The following is a 26,383-nucleotide window of genomic DNA, read 5'->3' on the forward strand; positions in this document are numbered from 1 at the left end:
TTAGACTGTTTTCCTTTTTTATTTTTCTTTCTCTTTTTCTTCTTCTTAAAGCAAGTCCTTTAACATTTGTTGCAGAACTGTTTTGGTGTTAACAAACTCCTATAGCTTTATCTTGTCTGAGAAACTCCTTCTTTTGCCTTCAGTTTTAAATGATAGCCTTGCTGGGTAAAGTAGCCTTGGTTGTAGATTATTGCATTTCATCACCTTGAATATTTCACACCACTCCCTTCTTGCCTGAAATGTTTCTGTTAAGAAATCATTTGACAGTCTAATTGATGCTCCTTTTTAGGTAATACCTGCTTTTCTTTTGTGGCTTTTAGGATTCTCTCCTTGTCTTCAAGCTTTGTCATTTTAATTATGATGTGTCTCAGTGTATCCCTCTTCAGGTCCAACTTGTTTGGAACTCTCTGAGCTTCCTGGACTTGTGTGTCTTTTTCCTTCACCAGGTTAGGGAAGTTTTCAGTCATTATTTCTTCAAATCAGTTCTCAATTCCTTGCTCGCTCTCTACTTTTTCAGGTATTCCCATGATGTGGATATTGTTATGCTTCATATTGTCCAATATGTTTCTTAAGCTCTTCTCATTTTTTGTAATTCCTTTTCCTTTTTGCTGCTGTGCCTGGGTTTGTTTTTTTTTCCACCTTGTCTCCAAATCACTGATCATAATCTCTGCTTCATCTAACCAACTGTTTATACTTTCCAGTGTATTATTTATTTCAAATGTTGCATTCTTTATTTCTGAATGGTCATTTTTTATGGTTTCTATGTCTTTTTTTAATGCTGTCAAGTATCATTAGAATCATTACTCTAAGCTCTATCTGACAAATTGCTTGCCTCCATTTAATTTAGTTTTTCTTCTGGAGAATTCTCTTGTTGTTTCATTTGGAGTCTGTTCCTTTGTCTTGTCATTTAGTCTACTTCTTTGTATTTTCCACCTTAGTTGTTAAAGTAATCAGGGATATAGCCTTAAACTGTAATCAGCAGCCTGGATTAAGTACCAAAGGGTGGTGCAGAGTAATTCCCATGGATGAGGCTATTGCTTCCCCTCAGGCTATGCCACATGGAGGGAATGCTCTGCCTGAGAAAGATGGCCTCCAGGGAATGGGAAGTGATGGCTCATCAGCACAGGGATTCTGGCAGCTATTCCATCAGTTTTCTTCCCAGAGTCACCAACCCCAGACTCTCTTCAACCTACTCTAGTCCACTCAGCCCTCCCTCTGCCGAAGCCTAGGGTAAGTGGCTGCAAATGAAATTTGTGTGTTGGCCGTTTAATAGGCTCTCTGCATCTCCAGCTAGCTCTCCCTGGCAGACAGAAACTGTGCTTCTGTTTTCACAGAAGGATATTATCTGGGTTCCTTCCTGGCTCTGGTGCTGTAGGCTAGGGAGCCCAGCTTGGGGTTTAGACCCTGCACTTCTAGGGGGAACCCCTGCTGGCTGATGAAATAGCTCTCTGGAACTTCAGCTGCCACCTGTGGGAGCCCAGCCAGCCTTCTTACACCTTCTCCACACTCCCCACCATTCTTGTTTTGGTGATGTTTCTTCTTCCATCTGTCCGTGGTTATTAATCTTTTTCTCTTTAATCTGTTTTAGCATTTAGTCTCAGTTTTACCAATGGCAATAATAAGAAAGTTTTCATGTTAGTTTAAATCTGTAGTCCAGGAAATCTTTCTACTGATGGGCTAAACCTAACCCATAAGGATTTTTATGTGTAAAAAATAAGAATCTAAAAGAAGGGAAGGAGAGAAATAGGTTTACTTTCCTTTTTGTTTGTAAAAGTGAACAATCATTGTCAAAAAGCTGCATCTTTACTCTCTTATGTAATTTTGCTTATTTATAGCCCAAAGTATATCTTAAGAGGAAGCACTGAGGCCTTAAGAAAGAATGATGGCCTCAAAATTCCATTTAAGCCCACAAATCTTTTATATACATTTGAAGCTCCATGTTGAAATTGTTTAAAATAATTTATCATGTTTTATATTAGATCAACTGTTCCTATTTAAATTATCATCTAGGGAGAGGTCTATAGATCTAGCCTATATACTGAGAAATATCACCTCTTTGAATTTAAAAGTTCATAAAATAAACAGGATTATTCCTATGTATAATGGATTTTCTACTGCCAAGATATATCTTCCTAAAAAACTAAAATTAGTACCACATAGAACAGAAAAGGATCACCAAAAAAAATACTTGTTAATCTGAAAATAGTCTTTTTACATTAGCAGTTATCAGTGGCAGAGAGATAAAGACATATAGCATGATATCAGTAGGCCTTAAATATTAAAAAGTCAGTATGAAGGTGCTGGACCTGAGGACATGGGCCTGAAATGACCTATCTTTTTGTTTACTCTTCAGTGTAGCCTAAGTGGTCATATAAGCTAGGTATCAGCCAACTATGGCCTGCCAAATCCAGCCCAAGAATTTCTTTTTTTATAGTTTTAAATCACTGAAAAATTTTAAAAGAATATTATTACATGACACCTAAAAAAATATGATATTCCAATTTAAATTTCATTGTCCATATATGAAGTTTTATTGAAACACAGCCAAACTCAGTTGACAAGCACCACACTGTTGTCCATGTCCATCAGCCTTTATTTTCTAATATCTGCCTTCAAGGGTATAATTTCCGTTCATGCATAACTTTGACTGTGTTCTGACAATTTTTATGTTTTTAAGAATACATTTTTTATGTTTTTTTATTATTATTGAGTTCAAAATACTTCTAAAACTTCTGTTTTGAAATCTTTGACCATGGTTTCTTAAAAAATGCATTTCCTGCATTTTTTATAATTGTAAACAATGACCATTTTCCAGGAACACACATACACCTGAACCTATTCTGTATTATATTAACTATTTGAAATTTATTGAAACTTCCTTTATGGCTCATTATATAGTCAATGGTAAAATTTCAATGTATATTAAAAAGAATGTATACTCTGCAATTTACTGTTGTCAGGAACACTGTTCTATATCAAACCAAGTTTATTAGTCACACTGTTCATTTCTTCTATCTCTTCACTGAGACTAGTGTATTGTGATTGTGGGCTTCACTGTTTGTCTTTTTATTTGTTTTTAAGGCTGTTTAGTTACATGCCAATTTAGAGCTATTTTTTTTTTTTTTTTTTGGTATAGTGAGCCCTTATTGTTATGAAACATTCTTCTATTTTCTAGTAATGCTCTTGCCTTAAAACCTACTTCACTTTAAACTTTTAAAGTGTACCTACTCTGCCCTGACTGGTCTACCTCAGTTGGCTGGGTGTTGTCCCAGAAAGCAAACGATCAACAGTTCAGTTCCCAGCTGGGGCATATATGAAAGGCAACCAATTGATGCTTCTCTACATCTCTTTCTCTCTCCATTCCCTTCTCACTAATAATAAATAAATGATTAAAAAATAAAGTATACCTACACCAGCCTTATTTCAGTTTGTGTATGCTTCATATATCCTTCATATATTATATATCCATGGTTCCTTTTAAATAAGTTATATCTCTTTTAAGCAATATAGAGTTGGGTATTTTTAATCAGCTCTCACAATTTTTGCTTTTTAATTGGATTATTTACTTAGAGTATAACACAAAAATGATAGTACAATTGTGTTTGTCCTAACCTCTTTTCTGTAGGTACCAACTATTCTGTCCTCATATCTAACCATCCTTGCCCTTTTCTGTATCAACTGTATTATTCTGTTTTTCCCTCTTATTAGCTCATTAGTTATATCTTTTACTATAATTTTTTAAATTTAACACATGGATTTTATTCACATTTCACCCATAGTCTTACTTGTCCTCTTTACTAAGAATTTTTCAGGCCTTGGATCCAATCCAAGATCACCTGTCGCATTTCAGTTGTCATGGCTCTTTAGCCTTCCTTCATCTGGGTGAGTCTTAGCCTTTGTCCTCTCAACTTTGACATTTTGAAGACGTCAGGTCAGTTATTTTGTGGTATGTCCCTCTACTTCGGTTCATACGATATTTCGTTAGATTCAGGTTAAGCATAAGTGGCAGGAATGCTCCAGAAGTAACACTGTGTTCTTTTCATTGATCCTATCAGGTGGCTGATGACTGTTGACTTGTTCCCATATTGATGGTACTAATTTCAGTCACCAAGGCCTGGACATGTCCTCAAGTCTCTCTACTGTAAAATTACTATTTTCCCCTTTGTAATAAATAACTAACCTGTGGGGAGCCTATTTGAAGTTATGTGCATATCCTGTTCCTTACAGGACATTGATAGTTCTAGACTGAATCAAATTACTATAATGATGGCCAGATAGTAATTTTTAAATTCCGTCATTCCTTCTGCATTTATAACATGTTTTCTGTAATGGTCTTTCCTTCTCCCTTATTTATTGACTCTGTCAGTATGGATCCATGGGTTCTGATTTTATTCAATGGGTTATCATCCATTACTATCATTACTTATTTTGATGTTCAGATTGTCCCATATTTGGCTCTGGGAGCACCTTCAGCTGGCTGCCATGCCTACATTCTTTGAGCACATTCTTACTTCTGGCACAAGATGGCCCAGGCTTGCTCTGACCCATGTGGCTCAGTTGGTAGGGCATTGTCCCATAGGGCAGGGTGTTGCCAGTTGATTCCCGATTGGGGAATATGCCTGGATTGCAGGTTCAGTCCCCAGCTGGGGCACAAGCAGGGGGCAACCAATTGATGTTTCTCACCCTCCCTTTCTCCCTCCCTAATAAATATTTATTTATTATAAAATAAGCCCTGACTGGTGGCTTAGTTGGTTGGATGTTGTTGCACAAAGAGAAAGCACTGGTTTGACTCTCGGTCAGGGCACATGTCTAGGTTGCAGGTTTGGTACCTGGTGGGGGTGTGTACAAGAGGTAACCTATTGATGTTTCTCTCTCACATCAATGTTTCCCCCTCCTTTTTCCTTCCTTCCCCTCTCTCTAAAATAAATAAATTAATTACAATAAATAAATAAAATCTTTTTTTAAAAAAGGTGATCCAGGCTTACTCTCCCAGCCCCATCCCTGGACTCATTCATTTTGCTAAGGACCCCTGGTACTTTGTAGTGGGGAGTGATATCAGAGCTTGAGATCTGGAAGCTAGGTGTGCTCATCACCACTGAGGTGTTTTTACTCATGTCCTTTCAGCAGATAGACTGAGGAAAAGAGCCATTTCACATTATTGTTGTCTTTGAACATTTTATATTTGTAGCTCCTGTCTCTCACTGTGAGAAGGCTGGCTCCCCAAAAATCAGTATATTTGCTCCTTTGCTCAATTGTACAATACACATAAACTCATTTAAGAATTACTACACCCACACCACTATTAACAATAAATCTACTAACCTATTAAATCAAATTAAAGGTTCCTTTGCAGTTATTTTTGTCCTTTTATCTTCAGACTGAGGGGAGTAAAAGTACTGTAACTAAAAGTTACTTGTTTCCCACTTTTTTTAAACATGGTTATTATCATTTGGTGTATAGTTAAGCTTGTTTCTGTTTGCTTCCAACTTTGAAGTTTAAAGAAAATCTTTGTTGATTTAACTTTTGGCATTTTAATTATGATGTGTCTTGGTGTGGGCCTGTTTGGATTCATCCTGTTTGGGACTCTATGTGTTTCCTGGACCTAGATGTCTGCTTTCTTCACCTGGTTGGGGAAATTTTCAGCCTTTATTTCTTTAAATAGGTTTTCTGTCCCTTTCTCTCTCTCTTCTCCTTCTAGGACCCCATGGTGAAAATGTTGACATGCTTGATTGATGTTATTTCAGAGGTCCCTTAAATTATCCTCATCTTTTTAATTCTTTTTTTTTCTGTTCTGATTGGGTGTTTTCTACTACCTTGTCTTCCAAATTTCTGATTGGCTCCATTGTTCCATCTAACCTGCTTGATTCTATCTAATGTATTCTTTATTTCAGTTACTCTATTCTTCATTTCTGACTGGATCATTTTTTATGTTTTCTGTCTCCCTTTTCGTGTTTCCTAACTCTTTGTTGAAGCTCTCTAGGAGATCTCTGAGCATCCTTATTCCCGATTGTTTTGAATGACAGTTTGCTTGTCTCTGTTCCATTTAGTTCTTTTTCTGGGTTTTTTCCTGGTATTTCATTTAGGATGTATTTCTGTCTCCTCGCTTTGGCTGCTGCTTCTCTGTGTGTGTTTCTATGAATGAGGCAAAACAACAACCTCTCCCAATCTTGAAGGAGTGACCTTGAGTAGAAGTTACCCCTTTGTAGGCTGCATGCACCAAGTGTCTTTGGCAGGCCAGCTGGAACTGGAGCATGGATGGGCCACAGGGAGTGGTGCAGCAAGGCTTACCAGGACCTGGAGCTGTATCTGGAGTGAGTTAGGCCAAGGGAAGACCTGGGAGCAAGCTACATTGGGACCACGTTGGCAGGTCAGTTGGAGTTGTAGCCGAATGGGCTCGGGACTTAGGTAGTCTCCAAGGCAAGCCACACCTGGACCTGGAGGTGAAGGTAGAACATGTGCAGGCATTAGGAATTTCCAGAGGTAAGCCGCTGGTGCTGCAGCTGAAGCCAGTGTGTCCACAGGAAGTCCCAGGGACAAGCCACAACTGAGCAGGAGTTGTAACTAGGTGAGGGTGAGCTGAGGGGAGTCCTGGGGGCTGGGAGTCAAGTCCCACAGCTGGAAGCTGGAGCTGGAGGAGGCTGCAGGCACACCTGTTTCTGTGTTGTCTCTCTGTTGTGCAGAAGCTGTTCAGTCAAGCGTCAGTTTTTTAGGGAGAATTGCTCTGTCTGTAGGTGTAAATTCAATGTGTTTCTGGGAGTAGGTGAGTTTAGAGTCTTCCTATGTCATCATCTTAGAACAGAAGCCTCCTATAATTTTTTTCTCTTGACTAATGTCCTTTTGGTGGGTCATTTTGTTGTTGTTGTTTGAGGTCATTTGGTCCTATTCCTTTGTTCTTTAACTTCTTAAAATTTTATTAAAGATTTTTATCTATTTTTAGAGAGAGGGGAAGGGAGTGAGAAAGAGAGAGAAACATCGATGTGTGGTTACCTCTTGCACATCCCCAGCTGGGGACCACGCCTACGACCCAGGCATTTGCCTCGACTGAAATCGAACCAGTGACCCTTTGGTTTGCAGGCCAGTGCTCAGTCCACTGAGCCACACCAGCCAGGGCTCTTTTTTAATAATATATATTTATTTATTTTAAGTATATTTGGCATACAATATTATATTTTAATTACAGTATTTTCAAGTATACATACAGTTATTTGACATTTTTACACTTTAAAATGTGATCAGCCCACTAATTTTAGTAATCATCTGTCACCATGCAAACTTACCACCGTATTGTTGACTATATTCCCCTTCATTCTTTTTACCCATCTTCCTATCACCCTCCCCCCTGGCAACCATCCCTTTGGTCTTTATTTCTATGAGTCTGTTTGTCTTTTGCTCATTTTTTAAATTCAATGTTGGACATAGCATTTAAAAAATGGGACAGTTTGAGGCTTTATATAATGTTATTTTACCTCCAGAAAAAAATTTACTTTTGCTCTGGCAGATAGTTAGTGCAAGAGTTAAACAACATCACTCCAGGATTGAGTGTATTTGAGCCTGAGCTTCAGCCTGAGAGCTGGTTTCCACCTGACACTTTTATCAGGAAGATAGCCCCTGAGGAATCCCAGTTGAAAGCCCTGCCTCCTCAATAAGCCCTGAAGTTTAGCTTTGTATCCTCAGCCCAGTGACTCACCTAAAACTCTGCACAGTTTCTCAACTTCTCAAACACTACTTTCTGCTAAGTTTCTCAGTGTGTTGGCTGGCAATTATAAATTGGCAAGTACATTGAAAAGCAAAACCAGCGCCAAATGTCAGGTTTACCTCACTGGGCTTTACTTCTGTCTAGGATCTTGGTCCTTCAAATACTTGCTGTAGTTCTCTAAACTACAAGTTCTTTAAACAGAATTTTTAAAATTATTTCATCCAGCTGTTCTAGTTGCTCTCAGCAGGAGTATTTGTCTGATACATCCTTATCTGGATAACTAGAATCAGAAGTTCTGCAGTATATTTTTGGGAGGTGAGTGAAGTATTAAACATGACACTAGTTGTTTTCCAACTTTGGATAACTCCACGCAGTGTGATATTTATTATGTTTGAACTATTAATCACTGAGAGACTTAAATATCACAAATTCTACTTTTCAGCATGACATGTCATCAATTATATGCCAAAATGGGTCAAATGAAATTTTATAAAGTATATATTAGGGTTTATCTTTTGGTTACATTAAAGGCACTAAAGAGAAAAACCTAATTTTCTCACATTTTAACTAATTTTCAAGAAAATAGATATATTTTCAGCTCTTTAAGTGAAGAATTGTTTTAATCTTGTAAGATTAATAATGCAGGTCTTTCCCTTTGAAAGGGTAGAAGATACTGGTGTTTATGCCTATTTAAATTTATAGTCTGTTTTGTTCAAGAGCAAGCCAAGTCCTTTGTGATTACTAGCAACAAAATCATTTTATAACACAAAGTCAAAAGACTTAACTTTTCTTTTTTTTAATTTTTTTTAAATCATGTTTATTCTATTACAGTTTTCTCAATTTTTCCCCTTTGCCCTCCTCCACCCATCCCACCCCCCAACCCCAAAGAGTTAACTTTTCTTGATCACCAGCAAAATCCCAAGTTTTGTGCCAAAGGCTTTATTTAAGTTACCTTACTTAATTTTCATAATAATCTTAACCAATGTAATTATACCTATTTTATAGTTGATAAAACTGATTATAAGAAAAACTGAGCAGATTTTCCGTGCCAATTTTTCTTCTGGTTAGGGTCACATTTTCTTACTTTAAAAAAAAATATTTTATTTATTTACTTCTTAGAGAGAGGGGAAGGGAGGAGAAGAGAGCAGGAGAGAAACCTCAATGTGTGAGAGATACATTGATTGGTTGCCTCTCACACACTCCCAACTGGGGAACTGGCCCTCAACCCAGGCATGTGCCCAGACTGGTAATTGAACCTCCGACCTTTTGTTCACAGGCCAGCACTCAGTCCACTGAGCCACATCAGCCAGGGCTCTTCTTCTTATGTCTTCTTCTTAAAATCTGGAAGCCGGAGTTTATGAATTTTATGCTGAGTGCCGAATTTTGTTGTATTCCTTTAAATAGCGTACAGATGGGAATATTTTTGCACTCATCTTAGCCATAGAAATCCTTTCCCTTCCCAGTTGGCTCCTGAGTCCTATTGGGATGACTCCAATAGTACTGATAGCTTTCTTCCTTTCTTGTATGACAAGGTACCTGCAACCTGGAATCAACCATATCTACAAGTAGTTCTGATTTCTTTTAGTAATACATGGTCACTAAGGTTCACAGACTATGTGATAGAGTGCTTATTTCACTGAGTTTGTCATTGTTCTCCAGAGGGGAAAAGAGCTAGAACAAGGGTAGGCCAACTTTTTTTGTAAAGGGCCAGTAGTATGTTACGCTTTGCAGGCCATGTGGTCTCTGTCACAACTGTTCGATTCTGCAATTGTAATTTGAAACTAGACACAGACAATATGTAAATAAATAACTATGGCTGCATTTTAATAAAACTTTATTTACAATAATTGGTTGTAAGGTGGATTTGGTTCACAGGCTGTTTGCTGAAATGTTACTTAATATTGTTAGAAAAAAGTTGATGAATATTTCTACAAATATTATTCCTAGTAGAATAATTATGGAAACATTGTAAGATTTCTTTGCAATTTTTTTGTTCTTAGAGATATCCCACAAGGGATAAAAAAATGTCTATATTTTAAATAGATTTGACATAGCTATTTGCATGAAGTTATGCCACAAATTTGATATACTAAGTCCATTAATTTAATTTTGCTTTTGATATTTGAGGAATACTCTGTATTTTTATTTAATTTTACTTTACAACTATGTATAATTGTACTTTAAAAACTGGTATATTCAATGAGGTATAGCTTCAATCTTTGCCTTCTTCACATTTTCCTTTCCTTGCCCTTTAGGCTGCCACTTTAGGTTTATCATTCATTTATAGAAAATATGTATAATTAAATATGCATATATATATTGATCTATACCCCTGTGTGTGTGTTTTTAAGCCCCTGCTTTAGTAGCATACTAAACACATGGTTTGGCAACTTAATGTTTTTAACTCAATATATCCTGAGATCGCTCCACAGCATTATATAGAAAGGCCAGATTTTTTAAAAATGATAATAATAGTAATAATACAGTTGACCCTTGAATGATGTGAGGGTTAGGGGACAACCTCCCATGCAAAAAAATATATATACACATAAATTTTAACTCGCCAAAATCTTAACTACAGTTGGCTCTCGGTATCTGCAGGGGATTGGTTCCAAGATCCCCTGAGGATGCCAGAATCTGTGGATGCTCAAATCCCTTATATAAAATGGCATAGAACAATGCATACTGTTGGCCCTATGCACCTGCAGATTCCCAATCACAGACCAAAAACACTGTTTTCAATCTGTGGTTGGTTGAATCCATATATGAAACCAATAAATACAGAGGTCTGATTGTATTTATTGAAAAATTACACATGTAAGTGGACCAGTGCAATTCAAATCTGTGTTGTTCAACAACCAATGCTATATACAACAGTGGAATAAACATGAAAACTTAATGAAACATGGATAATTTTCTACTAAAATATAAATGGCTAAAAATTACATTCTAAATAAATGAATTTATATAGTCTAGTAGCCCTAAAGAGAAAATTTAAAGAAGCCCAAAATATAACTCTTGAAAGGAAACCATATGTTTTATTTATGAGTTCTATGAAAACTTCAAAAATGTGTAATTTCCAAAACTTAGTCTAACATGAAAGCATGTACCGTTCCAAGTAAATTCATTTGGTAACAAAATATATGTTCTTCCCATATATTTTCAAATTTAAAAGGATTATTCATTATTATAACATATAAGAAATATTATGAAACATATAGACATTAAGAACTAATTACTTAAATTTATATCAATATAACTATAATACAAATTATTTAATATACTTCCATATCTTGAAAGTTATTTTTTCTCACATCTATGAAATACAAAAATTCTAAAATAGTGACACATTATCAGAACCAGTATTTTATTCCTAACTCTTAAAAGTTCTTATTGCCCTATGAAAAGAAATGTTATTTTTATTTTTAATTTATTTATTTTTGTTGTTTAAAAGTTGTATAATTTTTTTTCAGTGCGGAAACTTTTTTTAAATTTATAAATCATGTTTATTCTACCACAGCTGTCTCAATTTTTCCCCCTTTACCCTCCTCCACCCATCCCACTCCCACCCTCCATTCCCACAGTCAATTCCCATTCTGTTGTCCATGTCCATGGGTCATTCATAGATGTTCTTTGTTTAGTCCTTTCCCCTTCTTTCCACCATTGTCCTCTTTCCCCATCCCCTCTGGTTGCTTTCAGTCTGCTCCATGATTCCATGCCTGTGGTCTATTTTGTTTGTTAGTTTATTTGTTGAGTAGATTCCACTTTTTAGGTGAGATCATATGGTAATTGTCTTTCATCAACTAGCTTATTTCACTTAGCTTAATATTCTCCAGTTTCATCCATGTTGTCACAAAAGATAGGAGTTTCATCTCTTTCTCTCTCTTTCATTCTTTCCTTTGTTTCTTCTTTCTTTGTTAAATGCAGATTGATTTTATTTATTTTTTAAATGTCAAAGTTAATTATAAAATATTAAAAAACCTAAAACCATTACAAAGTCTGAGCAATTAAACCAACATGACACCAGCACAGAAATAATCAAGTATATCAATGAAATATAATGAGCATTCTAGAGACGAACGTGTATATCTAACAATGTAATATATGATTAAGTTGGTATCTCAATCAATGGGTAAAATAAGGCTTATTCGACAAAAAAGGTGCATGGACCACTATTACTTGAAATAAAACAAATATAGAGCCCTAGTTCACATATTATACAAGAAATACTCAGATGAGTTAAAAATCAATATGTAAAATCTTAGGATTATTAGGAGAAAATACAAAATAATGTTTTTCTTACCCTGATGTAAAATAATCAAACTCAGAAACTATAAAGTAAAATATTGGCAATATGACTATATTAAACATTTAACACTGTACAGTAATATATATATAAAAAAGTTAAAAGACAAGAAATAGAAGAGTATTTGCCACACATCTAAAAAAGGGTTAATGGTTTGTTTTTTGTTCTTTTTTAAGGAAAAAATTCTACAAACATTTAATCAAAAATGGATAAAGAATACCAAAAGGTCATTTAAAGCTTTTTAAAAATAATAGAAATAGGCAAGAAGTATACAAAAACAGGTTTAGTTTCAACAGATAATAAAGAAACAATTAAAATAACATCATTGTGTCAAACATATTAATACATGTTAAAAAATATTAGTAATATCAAGTATGGCATCTGCGAAAGGAACTGGGTATTTATAGACTCTTTTTCTTCATCTTAACAGTCCCTTTAGCGTATTTTGCAAGGCTGGTTTGGTGGAGGTACATTCTTTTAGCCTTCTTTTGTCTAGAAAACTCATTATTTTGTCTTCCATTTTAATTGAGAACCTTTCTGGGTAGAGCAGCCTTGATTGCAGGCCTTTGATTTTCATGACTTGGAATATTTCTTGCCATTTCCTTCTGGCTTGCTATGTTTCTGTTGAGAAGTCAGCTCCTAGCCGTATTGGGGCTCCCATATATGCTACTACCTCTTTGTCCCTTGCTGCCTTTAGGATTCTCTGTTTGTCTTTGATATTTGCCATTTTAATGATGATGTGTCTTGGAGTGGGCCTCATTGGGTTCCTCTTGAATGGGACTCTGTGTTTCCTGGACTTGTATGACTTTGTCTCTCCTCCAGTTAGGGAAGTTTTCCATCATGACTTTTTCAAACAGGTTCTCTATCCCTTACTCCTCTTCTTCTCCTTCTGGTATCCCTATTATATGGATAGTATTATGTTTCAGGTTGTCCTGCATTTCCCTCAATGCCTTGAGTCTTTTTTAATTTTCTTGCTCTTTCTGGGAACTTTTTTCTACCTCGTCCTCCAGCTCACTGATTCGGTCCTCTGCTTCATCTAGCCTGCTTTTGATTCCTTCTACGGTGTTCTTCAATTCAGAAACTGTATTCTTCATTTCCTCCTGTGTCTTATTGATAGTTTCTATGTCCTTTTCCATGCTGGTATAGTTTGCAGTAAGTTCCTCATAGTTTCCCTGTGGTTTTTAGTAATTCTCTCTGAGCTCACTGAGCTCATTGAGCTTCCTTAGAATTGTTGTTTTGAACTCAGAATCTTATAATTTACTTGTCTCTATTTCATTTAGTTCTTTCTGGGGATTCCTCCTTTCCTTTCGAGTAGGGGGTGTTTCTTTGTCTTCCCATTATTTGTGAGACTCTTCTTTTTTTGCTTCTGTTCTTAAATTGATCTGTCTTGATTTCCTGACTTTGTGGTGTGAACTTCTATGCCAGGAGACCACTGTTTTTACTTTCTGGATCGGTCTCTGATGATGTCAACTGTTGTCCCTGTCTGACCTTAGACAGTCTGTTCGAGACTTCCAGGAATCTCCTGTCTGTGGCTGTCTCCTTCAGCTCTTAATCTAGTCACTCTGCCCTCTGCAGGCCACCTTAGACAGCTCAGGAGGGGGTGGAGTCCCTCCTGGGGTTAGGGTTATTGGGTCCTCTCACGTTGCTGCCATATGTGGGAATAGTCAGCACTGGGATTCTGCCAGCTACTGTCTGTTTTCTCCCCAAAGCCTCCGTCCCCAGTCTCTCCTCAAGTGTCTCCAGACCACTTTGCGCCCCCTTTAGCCAGGGATCTACTATCTGTGGTTGCCACTCTGCATTCAGCAGGCGGCCTAGGGAGCACAGGGCAGGGTGGAATCCCACCTAGGGGCGGGGCTATTGGGTCCTTTGACGTTGCTGCCACTCAGGGGGAGTGGTCTCTGCCTGAGCAATATGGCTCCTGCCACATGGGGGATGAGTCAGCACCCAGATTCCACCAGCTACCCTCTCAGTTCTCTCCCCAGAGCCTCCTTCCCCAGTCTGTCCTTAGGCGTCTCTTGCCCAGTCTGCCCCTACCTTTGCCGGAGACCAGGGTAAGTGGCTGCAAATAAAAATTTATGCGTTGGCAACTTTAATCAGTTCTTTGCATCTCCAGCCAGCTGTCTCTGGCAGAGAGCACCCCTGCCGCTTTTCACGGCTGGCTGTTTTATGTGTACTTTTTGGGTTCTGGTGCTATAGGCTGGAGATCCCCACTAATGGCTTAGACCCCGTTCTTCTCAGGGGGATAAAACTGGCCATTTCAATATCCTTCTAGTGCTGCCACCCATGGGCACCCTGCCCACCTCCTCGATTTTCTACTGCACTCCTTACCAGTTAGATTGCGCTACAGCCGATTCTTCTGTCTCCGAGGTTACTAGGCTCCTCTTGTTTGTTCCAGGTGATTTCTCGACAATTTAGTTGTAATTTCAGACTGGTCCTGGGAGGAGGTCAGTGTGACTTTCACTCACTCCTCTGCCATCTTGATTGTCCAGGAATGTTATTTTTAAATAAGTAGATTAGGAATGATATCAACATTTTACTTTATCTCTACTTGTAGTAGAGCATCATGAACCTGAATGTTCTGAAAGCAGTTTTGGACAAAACTAAAATGTGTAAAACTGAAGATTATGAATTTAAATGTTCAATTGTCAGTTGATTTTTAACTAAGTAAAATATTACAGCAGGAAAGGCTAGAACATGGTAATCTTAAATATGTATATGACCATTTTATAATTTACCATTTGCCAGGTTGACATATTATATCATCATTTAGTTTTTGCTTACCTTTTTAAGTGCTTCTATGTATCATATAAACCTATGAATCCTCAGAGATGATGAAAATTAGAAATGGTTATAACATAATATATTGTAATAGTTATAATTATGTCAGTAATTAATCCAAAGTATGATTTAAAGATTAAATCTATTCAAGATTTTTTTTAGCTCTATATACTTTTTATTGTAAACTTGCATATTCATTCTGATAGTAAATACAAAAGTAATATGCAAAGGTAATGAGGACCCAGGAACAACAAGTTATTTATTTTATTTTTTTAAATTTTATTTTAATTTATTTTTTCAAATACATTTGTCTCTGCCTACCCCCCACCACTTTCCCTTGCCCCCTCCCTCTGTCCCTCCCTCAGCTCTTCCTCTTTGGTTTTGTCCATGAGTCCTTGGTATAGGTTCCTTGACTGTCCCCTTCCCTTCCTTTTCCCCGCCCCACCTCCCTCCTTCCCTCTTGTCTCTCTTGATTTCTTTTCCTTTCAGTGTTGCTGGTCTTATTTTCCTTGCATCTTTGTATTGTTGGTTAGGTTCCACTTATAGGTAAGATCATATGGTATTTGTCTTTGGCCCCCTGACTTATTTCGCTTAGCATAATGCTCTCCAGTTCCAGCCATGCTGTCGCGAAGTTTAGTAGGTTTTTTCTTTCTGCTGTGTAGTATTCCATTGTGTATATGTACCATAAATTTCTGATCCAATCATCTCCTGATGGGCATTTAGGTTGATTCCAACACTTGGATATTGTAAATTGTGCTGCTATGAACATTGGGGTGGATAGGTTCTTTTGTATTGGCGTTTTGGTATTCTTAGGGTATAGTCCCAGCAGGGGAATCGCTGGATCAAAAGGCAGTTCCATTTTCAGCTTTTTGAGGAAATTCCATACTGCTTTCCACAGTAGCTGCACCAGTCTGCATTCCCACCAACAGTGGACTAGGGTTCCCTTTTCTCCACAGCCTCGCCAGCACCTGTTGTTTGTTGATCCATTTATGATGGCCATTCTGACCGGTGTGAGGTGGTACCTCATGGTAGTTTTGCTCTGCATTTCTCTGATGGCTAGTGATGCTGAGCATCCTTTCAAATGCCTCTGGGCCCTCTGTATCTCCTCCTTGGAAAAGCGTCTGACCAGGACCTTTGCCCATTTTTTGATTGGATCGTTTGTTGTCTTGGAGTGGAGTCGAGTGAGTTCTTTATATATCTTGGAGATCAAACCTCTCTCTGATGTATCATTAGTGAATATATTTTCCCATACGGTTGTCTCCCTTTTCATTGTGCTGATGTTTTCTTGGGCCGTGCAGAAGCTTCTTATTTTGATGAGGTCCCACTTGTTTATTCTTTCCTTTATGTCCCTTGCTTTAGGAGACATATCAGTGAAAAAATTGCTGCGTGGGGTATCTGAGAGTTTCCTGCCAATGTTCTCCTCTAGGACTTTTATGGTGTTGCGACTTACATTTAAGTCTTTTATCCATCTTGAGTTTATTTTTGTATATGGTGTCAGCTGATGATCCAATTTCAATTTTTGGCATGTAGCCGTCCAGCTCTCCCAACACCATTTGTTGAAGAGGCTGTTATTGCTCCATTTTAGGCTTCTGCCCCCTTTGTCAAATATTAGATGTCCATAGAGAACTGGGCTTATTTCTGGGCTTTCTATTCTGTTCCACTGGTCTATGGGTCTGTTCTTGTGCCAGTACCAGATTGTTTTGAGTATGGTGGCTTTGTAGTAGAGTTTGATGTCCGGTATTGTGATCCCTCCTACTTTGTGTTTCTTTCTCAAAATTGCTGCGGCTATTCGGGGTCGTTTATGGTTCCATATAAATTTTTGAAATGTCTGTTCTATTTCTGTGAAATACATCATTGGTATCTTAATAGGGATTGCGTTGAGTCTATAAATTGCTTTGGGTAGTATGGACATTTTGATGATATTAATTCTTCCAATCCATGAGTACGGTATATGCTTCTGTTTATTTGTGTCTTCCTTAATTTCTTTTTTCAATGTTGTAGAGTTTTCTGTGTACAGGTCTTTTACGTCTTTCGTTAAATTTATGCCTAGGTACTTTATTTTTCTTGTTGCTATATCGAATGGTATTTTTTTTTCTGATTTCTTCTTCTTCTTTTGCATTGCTGGTGTACAAAAATGCCTTTGATTTCTGAATGTTGACTTTGTATCCTGCTGTTTTGCCAAATTCACTTATTAGGTTGAGGAGTTTTTTGGTAGTCTACAGGGTTCTCTATGTACACTATCATGTTATTTGCAAACAATGATAGCTTTACTTCCTCCTTTCCTATTTGGATGCCTTTTATCTCTTTCTCTTGTCTGACCCCTGTGGCTAGGACTTCCGAAACGATGTTGAAAAGAAGCGGTGAGAGCGGACATCCTTGTCGTGTTCCCGATCTTAGTGGGAAAGCTTTCAGTGTTTGCCCGTTGAGTATGATATTGGCTGTAGGTTTTTCATATATGGCCTTTATTACGTTAAGGAATGCCCCATTTATTCCCATTTTGCTGAGTGTTTTGATCATAAATGGATGCTGTACCTTATCGAATGCTTTTTCTGCGTCTATCGAGATGATCATGTGGTTTTTGTCTTTTATTTATGTGATGTATCACATTTATTGATTTGCGTGTATTGAACCATCCCTGCATGCCTGGGATGAATCCCACTTGATCGTGGTGGATAATCTTTTTAATGTATTGCTGGATGCGGTTTGCCACTATTTTGTTGAGGATTTTAGCATGTATGTTCATCAGCGAAATTGGCCTGTAGTTTTCTTTCTTTGTAGGTTCTTTATCTGGTTTTGGGATCAGGCTAATGCTGGCCTTATAGAAAGAGTCTGGGAGTCTTCCCTCCTCTTGGATTTTTTGGAATAGTCAGAGAAGGACAGGGGTTAGCTCTTCCTTAAATGTTTTGTAAAATTCTCCTGTGAAACCGTCCGGCCCTGGGCTTTTGTGTACCAGGAGTTTCTTGACTACTGCTTCAATTTTCCCAGCTGTTATTGGTCAGTTCAAGCTTTCTGTTTCTTCCTCCTTCAGTGTTGGAAGATTATACTTTCTAAAAATTTGTCCATTTCATCAAGATTTTCAAATTTCTTGGCATATAATTGTTCATAATAGTATCTGATGATCCTTTGTATATCTGTGGTATCAGTTGTTATTTCTCCTCTTTCGTTTCTGATATTATTAACTTGGGTCCTCTCCCTTTTATTCTTGATGAGTCTGCTTAAAGCCTTGTCAATTTTATTTATCTTTTCAAAGAACCAGCTTCTGGATTGGTTGATTCTCTGAATTGTTCTTTTCGTCTCTATGTCATTCAGTTCTGCTCTAATCTTGACTAATTCCTTCCTTCTACTTGCTCTGGGATTTATTTGTTGTTGTTTCTCCAATTCTTGAAGTTGTAATGTTAGGCCTTTTATTTGAAATGTTTCTGTTTTTTAGGTAAGCCTGTATTGCTATGAACTTCCCTCTCAGGACCGCCTTTGCTGTGTCTCATAGCTTTTGGACTGTTGTCTGTTCATTTTCATTTGTTTCCACAAATTTTTTGATTTCTTCTCTTATCTCATTATTGACCCATTCCTTGTTTAATTGTCTACTGTTTAGTCTCCCTGAGTTTGCAAGTTTTTGAAGTTTCTCTTTGAGGTTGATTTCCAGTTTCAAGCCCTTGTGGTCCGAAAAAAAGTTTAGTATTATTTCAATTTTCCTGAATTTGCTGAGGTTTGCTTTGTGTCCTATCATGTGGTCTATCTTTGGAAAAACTGCCATGAGCAATTGAAAAGGATGTGTATTTTTCTTCTTTGGGATGTAAGGTTCTATATATGTCAGTTAAGTCTCTTTGATTCAGTGTGTCATTCAGAGCCAGCATATGTTTATTAATGTTTTGTTTGGAAGATCTGTCCATTTTTGACAGTGGGGTGTTGAAATCCCCTACTATCAGTGTGTTGCTGTCTATATCTTTTTTGAAGTCATCCAAGATTTTCCTTATGTACTTGGGGACTCCTATATTGGGAGCATATATGTTTACAATGTTTACGTCTTCTTGATAGATTCTTCCTTTAAGTATTATAAAGTGCCCCTCTGTGTCTCTTTTTATGGTCTTTGTTTTGAAATCTACTTTGTCTGATACAACTATGGCAACCCCAGCCTTTTTCTCATGCCCATTTGCTTGGAATATTTTTTTCCATCCCTTTACTTTCAATCTGTGTAGGTCTCTTGCTCTGAGGTGGGTCTCTTGTAGGCAGCATATGTGTGGTCATGTTTTCTTATCCATTCAGCTATGCTGTGTCTTTTAATTGGGGCATTTAGTCCATTCACACTGAGAGATATTACTGATAGAAACTTACTTATCTTTTCTCTTTGTATCTCTGTTCCTCTCTGTCTCATTCTTTTCCTTCATCTGCTTAAACCAGTCCCCTTAGCATATCTTGGAGTGCTGGTTTGGTAGAGATGTATTCTTTTAGCCTTCTTTTGTCTGGGAAACTCCTTATTTCTCCTTCTATTTTAATTGAGAGCCTAGCTGGGTAGAGCAGCCTTGGCTGTAGGCCCTTGCTTTTCATGACTTGGAATATTTATTGCCATTCAGTTCTGGCTTGTAGTGTTTCTGTTGTGAAGTCAGCTCCTAGGCATATCGGGGCCCCCTTGAATGTTACTTTCTCCTTCTCCCTTGCTTCCTTGAGGATTCTCTGTTTGTCTTTGATAGTTGCCATTTTAATGATGATATGTCTTGGGGTGGACCTCTTTGAGTCCCTCTTGAGTGGGGTCTTCTGTGCCTCCTGGATCCACGAGAGCCTTTCTCTCCTCAAATTAGGGAAATTTTCCATCATTACTTTTTCGAGGAGGTTCTCTATCCCTTGCTCCTCTTCTTCTCCTGCTGGTATCCCTATTATGCCGATATTATTGCGTTTCAGGTTGTCCTGCATTTCCCTAAATGACTCTTCATTCTTTTTGAGTCTTTTTTCCATTTCTTGTTCTTTCTGGGAGCTTCTTTCTACCTTATCCTCCATTTCACTGATTCGATCCTCGGCTTCATCCAGCCTGCTTTGGATTCCTTCTACTGTGTTCTTCAATTCAGAAATGGTATTCTTCATATCCTCTTGTGTCTTCTTGATAGTTTCTGTATCCTTTTCCAGGCTGATATAGTTTGCTGTAAGATTCTAATAGTTTCTCTGTAGTTTCTCATAGTTATCTTTGAGCTGGCTGAGCTCATTGAGCTTCCTTAGAGCCATTGTTTTGAATTCATATCTGATAGTTCCCTTGCCTCTATTTCATTTAGTTCTCTCTCTGGGGATTCTTCCTTACCCCTCATTTGGGGGGAACTTCTTTTTCTTCCCATTTTTGTGAGAGTCTGTTAAGTAATTTACTTATTTTTTTTATTTATTTGTGCTTCTGCTTCAATGGGCCGTCTAGATTTCCTGACTTTGTGGATTAAACTTCTATGGTAGTAGGTGGGTCTTTTTATTTATTTATTTATTTATTTATTTTTGTCCTTTACTTTTCTTTCTGGGCCTGCCTCTGATGATGTCAGTTGTTGACCCTATATGACTTGGGTTGTTTGTTTGAGCCTTCCAGGAGTCTACTGTCTGTGTCTGACTCCTGCTTGGGGCAGCTCTGTGACCCCTTCGGTCAGGGCTGGGCTATTTTTTGGGATCGCTCTGCACTCTCACATGGGCTCCTTCAGCGTGCTTCCCAGCAGGGCAGGATCACGCACCCACCTGGGCTCCTGCGTACTTGCCCCAGACCAGGGGGCGTATTTGCGATCTGGCGTACTCATCTGGCCCCCCTGGCCGGCGAGCTCCCCGGCACTGGTCAGTTTAGCGTCTTCTATTGTGTGTTTTCCCCGCTTTTGGCTCTTTGGGTACGTTGCTTGCCCTCGCCAAATCGGGAAATGGGAGGAAGTCAGCTCCAGGACTCTCGGGTTAATCCTGTCTCCGGTCTCTCCTCCAGGGACTCTGGGCAGCTCTGTGACCCCTTCGGCTGGGGATCTGCTAATTTTGTGGGCCACTCCGCAATAGCGGGCGGGGTGGGTCAATTTATGCCTGCCCTTGCCGCTCTGTGCACTCACTCGCAGGCCGTATCGGTGCCAGTCTGTGGGAGGTCTTGCCGGCTGGTGCAAGCGTTCGCCAGCCCGCGCGGGTCACACACACATTCACCAACCCTCACAGGTCACTCGTGCGCAAGTGTGCGCGCCTGCACTGGGTGTTTTGGGGGTGTCTATGTGTGCTTTTCGGCTTTTGGCTTTTTGGAGGTGTGGCCTCTTCGTGCGCAATGGAGACTACAGCAAGGAGAAGGAGTCGGGACTGCCCGGTTCCTCCTCCCGTTCTTTCCCCAGCGCCTCCGTTTCTAGTCTCTCCTCAGGGGTCTCTTGGCAGTTCTGTGACCCCTTCGGCTAAGGATCCACCCCCTGTGTGGCCTGCGTTTCAATCACAGGCAATCTGGTTCCTGGGCACCCCCTTTCTGCATCTTTGGGGCGCGCCCTTCCAGCCCACAATGGAGACTACCGACTGGGGAGGGATTCAGGGCTCCCTGGTTCCTCCTCCCATTCTTTCCCCAATGCCTCCGTTTCCAGACTCTCCTCAGGGGCCTCCGGGCAGTTCCGTGACCCCTTCAGCCAAGGATCCACCCCCTGTGCGGACTGCGTTTCAATCGCAGGCAGTCTGGTTCATGCGCGCCCTGCTTCTGCCTCTTTGGGGTCGAGCCTTTCCAGCCCACAATGGAGACTACAGAACGGGGAGGGAGTCGGTACTCCCCAGTTCCTCCTCCTGTTCTTTCCCCAATGCCTCTGTCTCCAGTCTCTCCTCAAGGCTCTCCCAGCCAGTCTGCACTCAGTCCCCCAGCTCACACGCACAAGCTAGGTGCAGAGCGCACAAAAGGAAGGTTAATTGATTCCCTTATGCCTGAGCGTGATGGTAGCTGCAGAGTGGGAGGTGCGTTATCACCCGGGCTCCACCGGCCACTGTGTCAGTTCTCTTCACAAAGTTTTCCTCACCAGTCTTTTCCCAGGCACCAGCCCACCCTGCTGCCGCCTCTACCCAGAGATCAAGGAGGGTGGCTGCCACTGCAGTTTTTGCGTTGGCCCTTTAAATGTCTGTTTGCACCCCCAGCCACCTGTCTCTGGCAGAGAGCGCCCCTAAGCTTTTCGGGGTTGCGTTTTGTCTGTATTTTCTTGGTTTTAGCTGCTGTAGTTTAGGGGTCCCTGTTTATGATTCAGACCCCGTTCTTCTCGGGGGAAGCTAACTGGCCGTTTAAATGTCCCTCTGGTACTAGTGCCTATGGGCACCCAGCCCACCCTCTCGAGCCTCCACCGCACTTCTCACCTGTTGGGATGTGTGAGAGTCGAATCCACTGTCTGTCCGCAGCTCCAAGGCTCCTCTCCCACTATCATTCCATTGTTTTCCAGGTGATTACTCCACTATTTAGTCACTATTCCAGTTTGGTCTTGGGAGGAGGTCAGCGTGACTCCCATTCACTCTGCCATCTTCTCTCTCTGAGCCAAGTTTTTTATTTTAGATCTTAGATGATACAGACAGGATACATGTAAATTTAAACCTGGATCATGGCCAAAGATTATCAGTGCTTGTTATCTTTTGTTCAGTGGAAGCCAATTTCACTTAATAGTGCTAAATGAGGATACTAATAAATCATTTTAGCAACTAGTAAATTATACAATTGTCATTGAGAAAGAATGGCAGAAATTAAGTGGTTCATTCTTCTGAATATTTTTCTGAAAACTTGTTTCCAAGTTAGTTACATTTTAATAATAAAACTATCTACCAAATAACTCTGGTTGTGTGACAGTAAAGATTGGGATTTACCAATATGACACTTTTCAGACATATTGCCGTCTATGTTGTCCATTTAGATTTGTTATATGCCATTTTAATCTTAGAAATACATCTCCAAAGGACACCAAGAAGACAAAAAAGGACTATAAAGCTTGTAAAAACAATGTCTTTTTGTGCCTTATGCCTCCCAAACACATGATTCTAAGCAATTAAGCATGTGATAATGCAGTCTATTAGTATGTACAAACCTTGATGTTTGGGCATTAGGGGTAAATCCATGTTTTATAGGGCTTGAAACTTATATCATTTGACTTCTTATAAAAAAGAACTTTACATTTCAAGTACAATTAGGTACTGGAAAGGACATGTAAGTAAGTGGCAATGAAGTTTAAACTTCATCAACTTTGTAATAAATTAACCTCTGCATCTGGCACATTGTAAACAGCCCATAATTATAAAATTATTTTTTATTAACAGCTGTTGATTAAGTTTGAAGTCAGGATGAGTGGCAGGGTATGACTACTCTGTTGGCCTCTTGCAGTGAGTGTCTTTAATGTGGTATGGTTTAACAGTACCTTAGCCTTAGTTAGTCTTGATCAGCTTTTCTTAATGACCTTTATTCCTGTATGTGCTGGTCTATTCAGGTAAAACACATAAAAATGTAATATAAAGTCAAGTAGCTTTTATTTTTTAATTTGTTTGGAATATGGCCATTTCTCAGAGGTATATGAACACATTTAATTGTATACATCAAACATTTAAACTAAATTCGAACACTAAGATTATCTAAAAATTTAAAAATAAATGGAGTCCAAGGATAACCAATTGTGAAGTGATCAAACAGTAGATACTATATATATGTCTTATATCAGACCCTGAAGGGTTATGAACTCTGTCAAACCAAGAGGCAAGGAATGACAGAGATACACAGTCTACTGCATTTTGTTAAGACCATGTTCAGATACCTCCTTTTATTACACTTTCCTTTACTGCACTGCCTGATACTGTGTTTTATACAAATTAAAGGCTGTGGCAATCCTGCATGGAGCAAGTCTACTGTCACCATTTTCCCAGCAGCATTTGCTCACTTCATGTCTGTGTCACATTTTGGTAATTCTCTGAATATTTCAAACTTTTCATTATTATTATATTTCTTATGGTCGTCTGTCATCAGTGATCTTTTTTGTAGGTTTATTCATGCATTTATTATTTTTAATTATTTTTTTCAATTACAGTGTGATCTTTGATGTAACTACTGTAATTGTTTTGGGGCACCACGAAAATACACCCAAATACGGTACCAAACTTAGTGAATGTGGTGTATGTTCTTACTGCTCTGTCAACTGGTGATTACCCTGTCTTTCTCCCTCTGCTTAGGCCTCCCTATTTCTTGAGACACAACAATATTGAAATCAGTCCACGTAGTAATCCTCCAGTGGCCTTTAAGTGTTCAAGTAAAAGAGGAGTTGTATGTCTCAAACTTTAAATCAAAAGCTAGAAATCATTAAGCTCAGTGAGGAAGGCATATCAAAAGCTGATATAGGCTGAAAGCTAAGCCTTGTATGTCAGTTAGCCATGTTGTGAATGCAAAGAAAAAGTTCTTGAAGGAAAAGAAAATGCTACTCTGGTGAACCATATTGTATGGATATGTTTTTCTTTGGTTTTTATGTCTGCATTACCAGTGTCATATAATCTTAATGTTAACTAGAGTCAGTTTTAGATATTTAGAGTCAGATTTAGATATATGACTGTTTTTACATATAAATTTTAAGATCTACTTGTAAGTCCTATTAAAACCTTGAAGGGATTTTGATTGGAATTCTACCAATTTTCACAGTTTGATTGGGATCTGAATTGATACCTTTATTATGTATAGTCTTTCCAGCATAAGTAGGTATATGTTTAAATTTTAATCAGATTGGCAATTTTTTTTATATGTATTGTATATCTTTTGCTTCTTTTCAGTGAAGAATCACATGGAAATATTGCCATTGAGAAAAATAGAAAAAAGCCACCTAACTTATTTTATAAGCATAGTATAACCTTGATAGCAGTCAAGCTCAAGTGAAGTCATAGACTTTTCTTAATTATGAACACAGATACAAAATTCTTAAATAAAATACTCACAAATTGAATACAGTAATGTATGTTAATTATTACTAGTTTCTTTATTAAATAGAAGGATCTGTTATGAAAGTATGATACTCTGGATTAAAACAAAGAACATGATTATTTCAATTGATATATATCATTGCTTCAAATTTTTCATTTTTATAAGTTACGTTATCATCACCAATCTTGGACATACAGTGTCACATCATTTCCTTAGGAAGATTTCCCAAAAGAATATTTATGCAAATTTTAAATTCTGATATGTTGTTAAAATGTAGAATTGGGAATCTTTTCCTACAAAGGGCCAGATGGCAAATATTGCAGGCTTATGGGACAGGAGGAAAAATTGAAGTTACAAAGGTACCTGTATATAACAAGAAAGAAAATATTTTCATATGTCTTTACTGATGAAATTAAAATATAATAACTGAATATGATTGTTGTAAGACAGGTCTATAAATATGAATATGGAAATTGGTGGGGGTAACATTTCTATTTGGGTTGCAAGTTAATGTTCCTTATCAAAATCTATTGCAAATGTTCATCTATTAATGCTGATCTATGATGAGATCTTACATATTTCATTGCTGCAAATTTCTTTCTTCAAAGACAGACCCTGAAATATATTGATATCAACCTATAATAAGTCATGTTTTTAGAACTCTGTTAGCCTCTTGGCATGCATTACATTGCAAATTAATCACTTCTAATTAAAGTTCTTCAATTGCACTGTTAAATAGACTTTGGAATATGGAAATTTCTTTGTACCTGCATCAAGTTTGAGAAACTCCCCCGTGGGATTGAAATCAGAAAATACATTGCTAGGAATTTGTGTAGAAATGGAGATCTCACTTTAACTTTTGACAGTGCTAGAAATGTATCACAGCCTGACATTACTTGTAAGTCAAACCTTAGTTCTCATTGAAATATCAGTGTAAGTTTCACATATAAGTAGTTTTGCCACAATAGTTTTAGGTTGAAACATTTTCAAATCTGCAGCATAAGCTTATTCAGAAGCCATGCAGAGGTAAATATAAGAGCACGGTTCTTCAGCAATTTAAAAATACAAACACCATTCTTAACTCGGACTGTACCAAAGGCAGCTATATTTAGCCTATAGGCCAGTTTATCAATCGCTTCTTCATAAATTCTTATATTCTCATTAAATGTAAGTGCCTGTCTCTTCACAGACTTTGCAATCACTAAATATTAACTTTAAAGTTTAATTGAAATTACATTTTTCAACTTTTGAGTATTAGTAAAATAAAATATCATTTCATGATTATAGGCTACTTACATATCTTCATTGTAAACTGACTTCATATTCTTCTTCCATTTTTATTGCAGTAAAATTTTCATTCCAGTAATCATTCTGTGTACCAAAGGAGTTCTAAGTCCTTTTTTGTGCCTTTACCCACTTGTTTATTATTTTCCACTAGTTTTCCCCCACACATCCAATACCTCTTTCACATAGAAAGACCTGCAATTGCCTAACAGAACTGTTTTCTCAGGTTTTCTACATATATGGACTGTATCTTTCATTCCCTCTCACCTTTGCTCCATTCCCTCTCCTACTGAAACTCTTATTTATCCTTCAAGACTCAGATCAAGGATTAGTTAGTTCCTCCTCTTTCACTCAGTTATCACTCTGGAAATATTGCCATAAAACCCATCACACTATTATATAGTTAATTAACTGTCATTTACAGTGGTCTGTCTCC

General features: G+C 38.1%; 1 protein-coding gene across 1 annotated transcript in view; it reads left to right on the top strand.

Annotated features, from left to right (window-relative positions):
* WDPCP (WD repeat containing planar cell polarity effector) overlaps window positions 1-26,383 on the top strand; it is a 357,672-nt gene that overhangs the window by 239,340 nt on the left and 91,949 nt on the right. The window lies entirely within an intron of this gene.

Source organism: Pteronotus mesoamericanus, unplaced genomic scaffold (genome assembly GCF_021234165.1).
Source record: "Pteronotus mesoamericanus isolate MK-2021 breed Mesoamerican mustached bat unplaced genomic scaffold, CSHL_Meso_final contig_98, whole genome shotgun sequence".
Classification (NCBI taxonomy): Eukaryota; Metazoa; Chordata; class Mammalia; order Chiroptera; family Mormoopidae; genus Pteronotus; species Pteronotus mesoamericanus.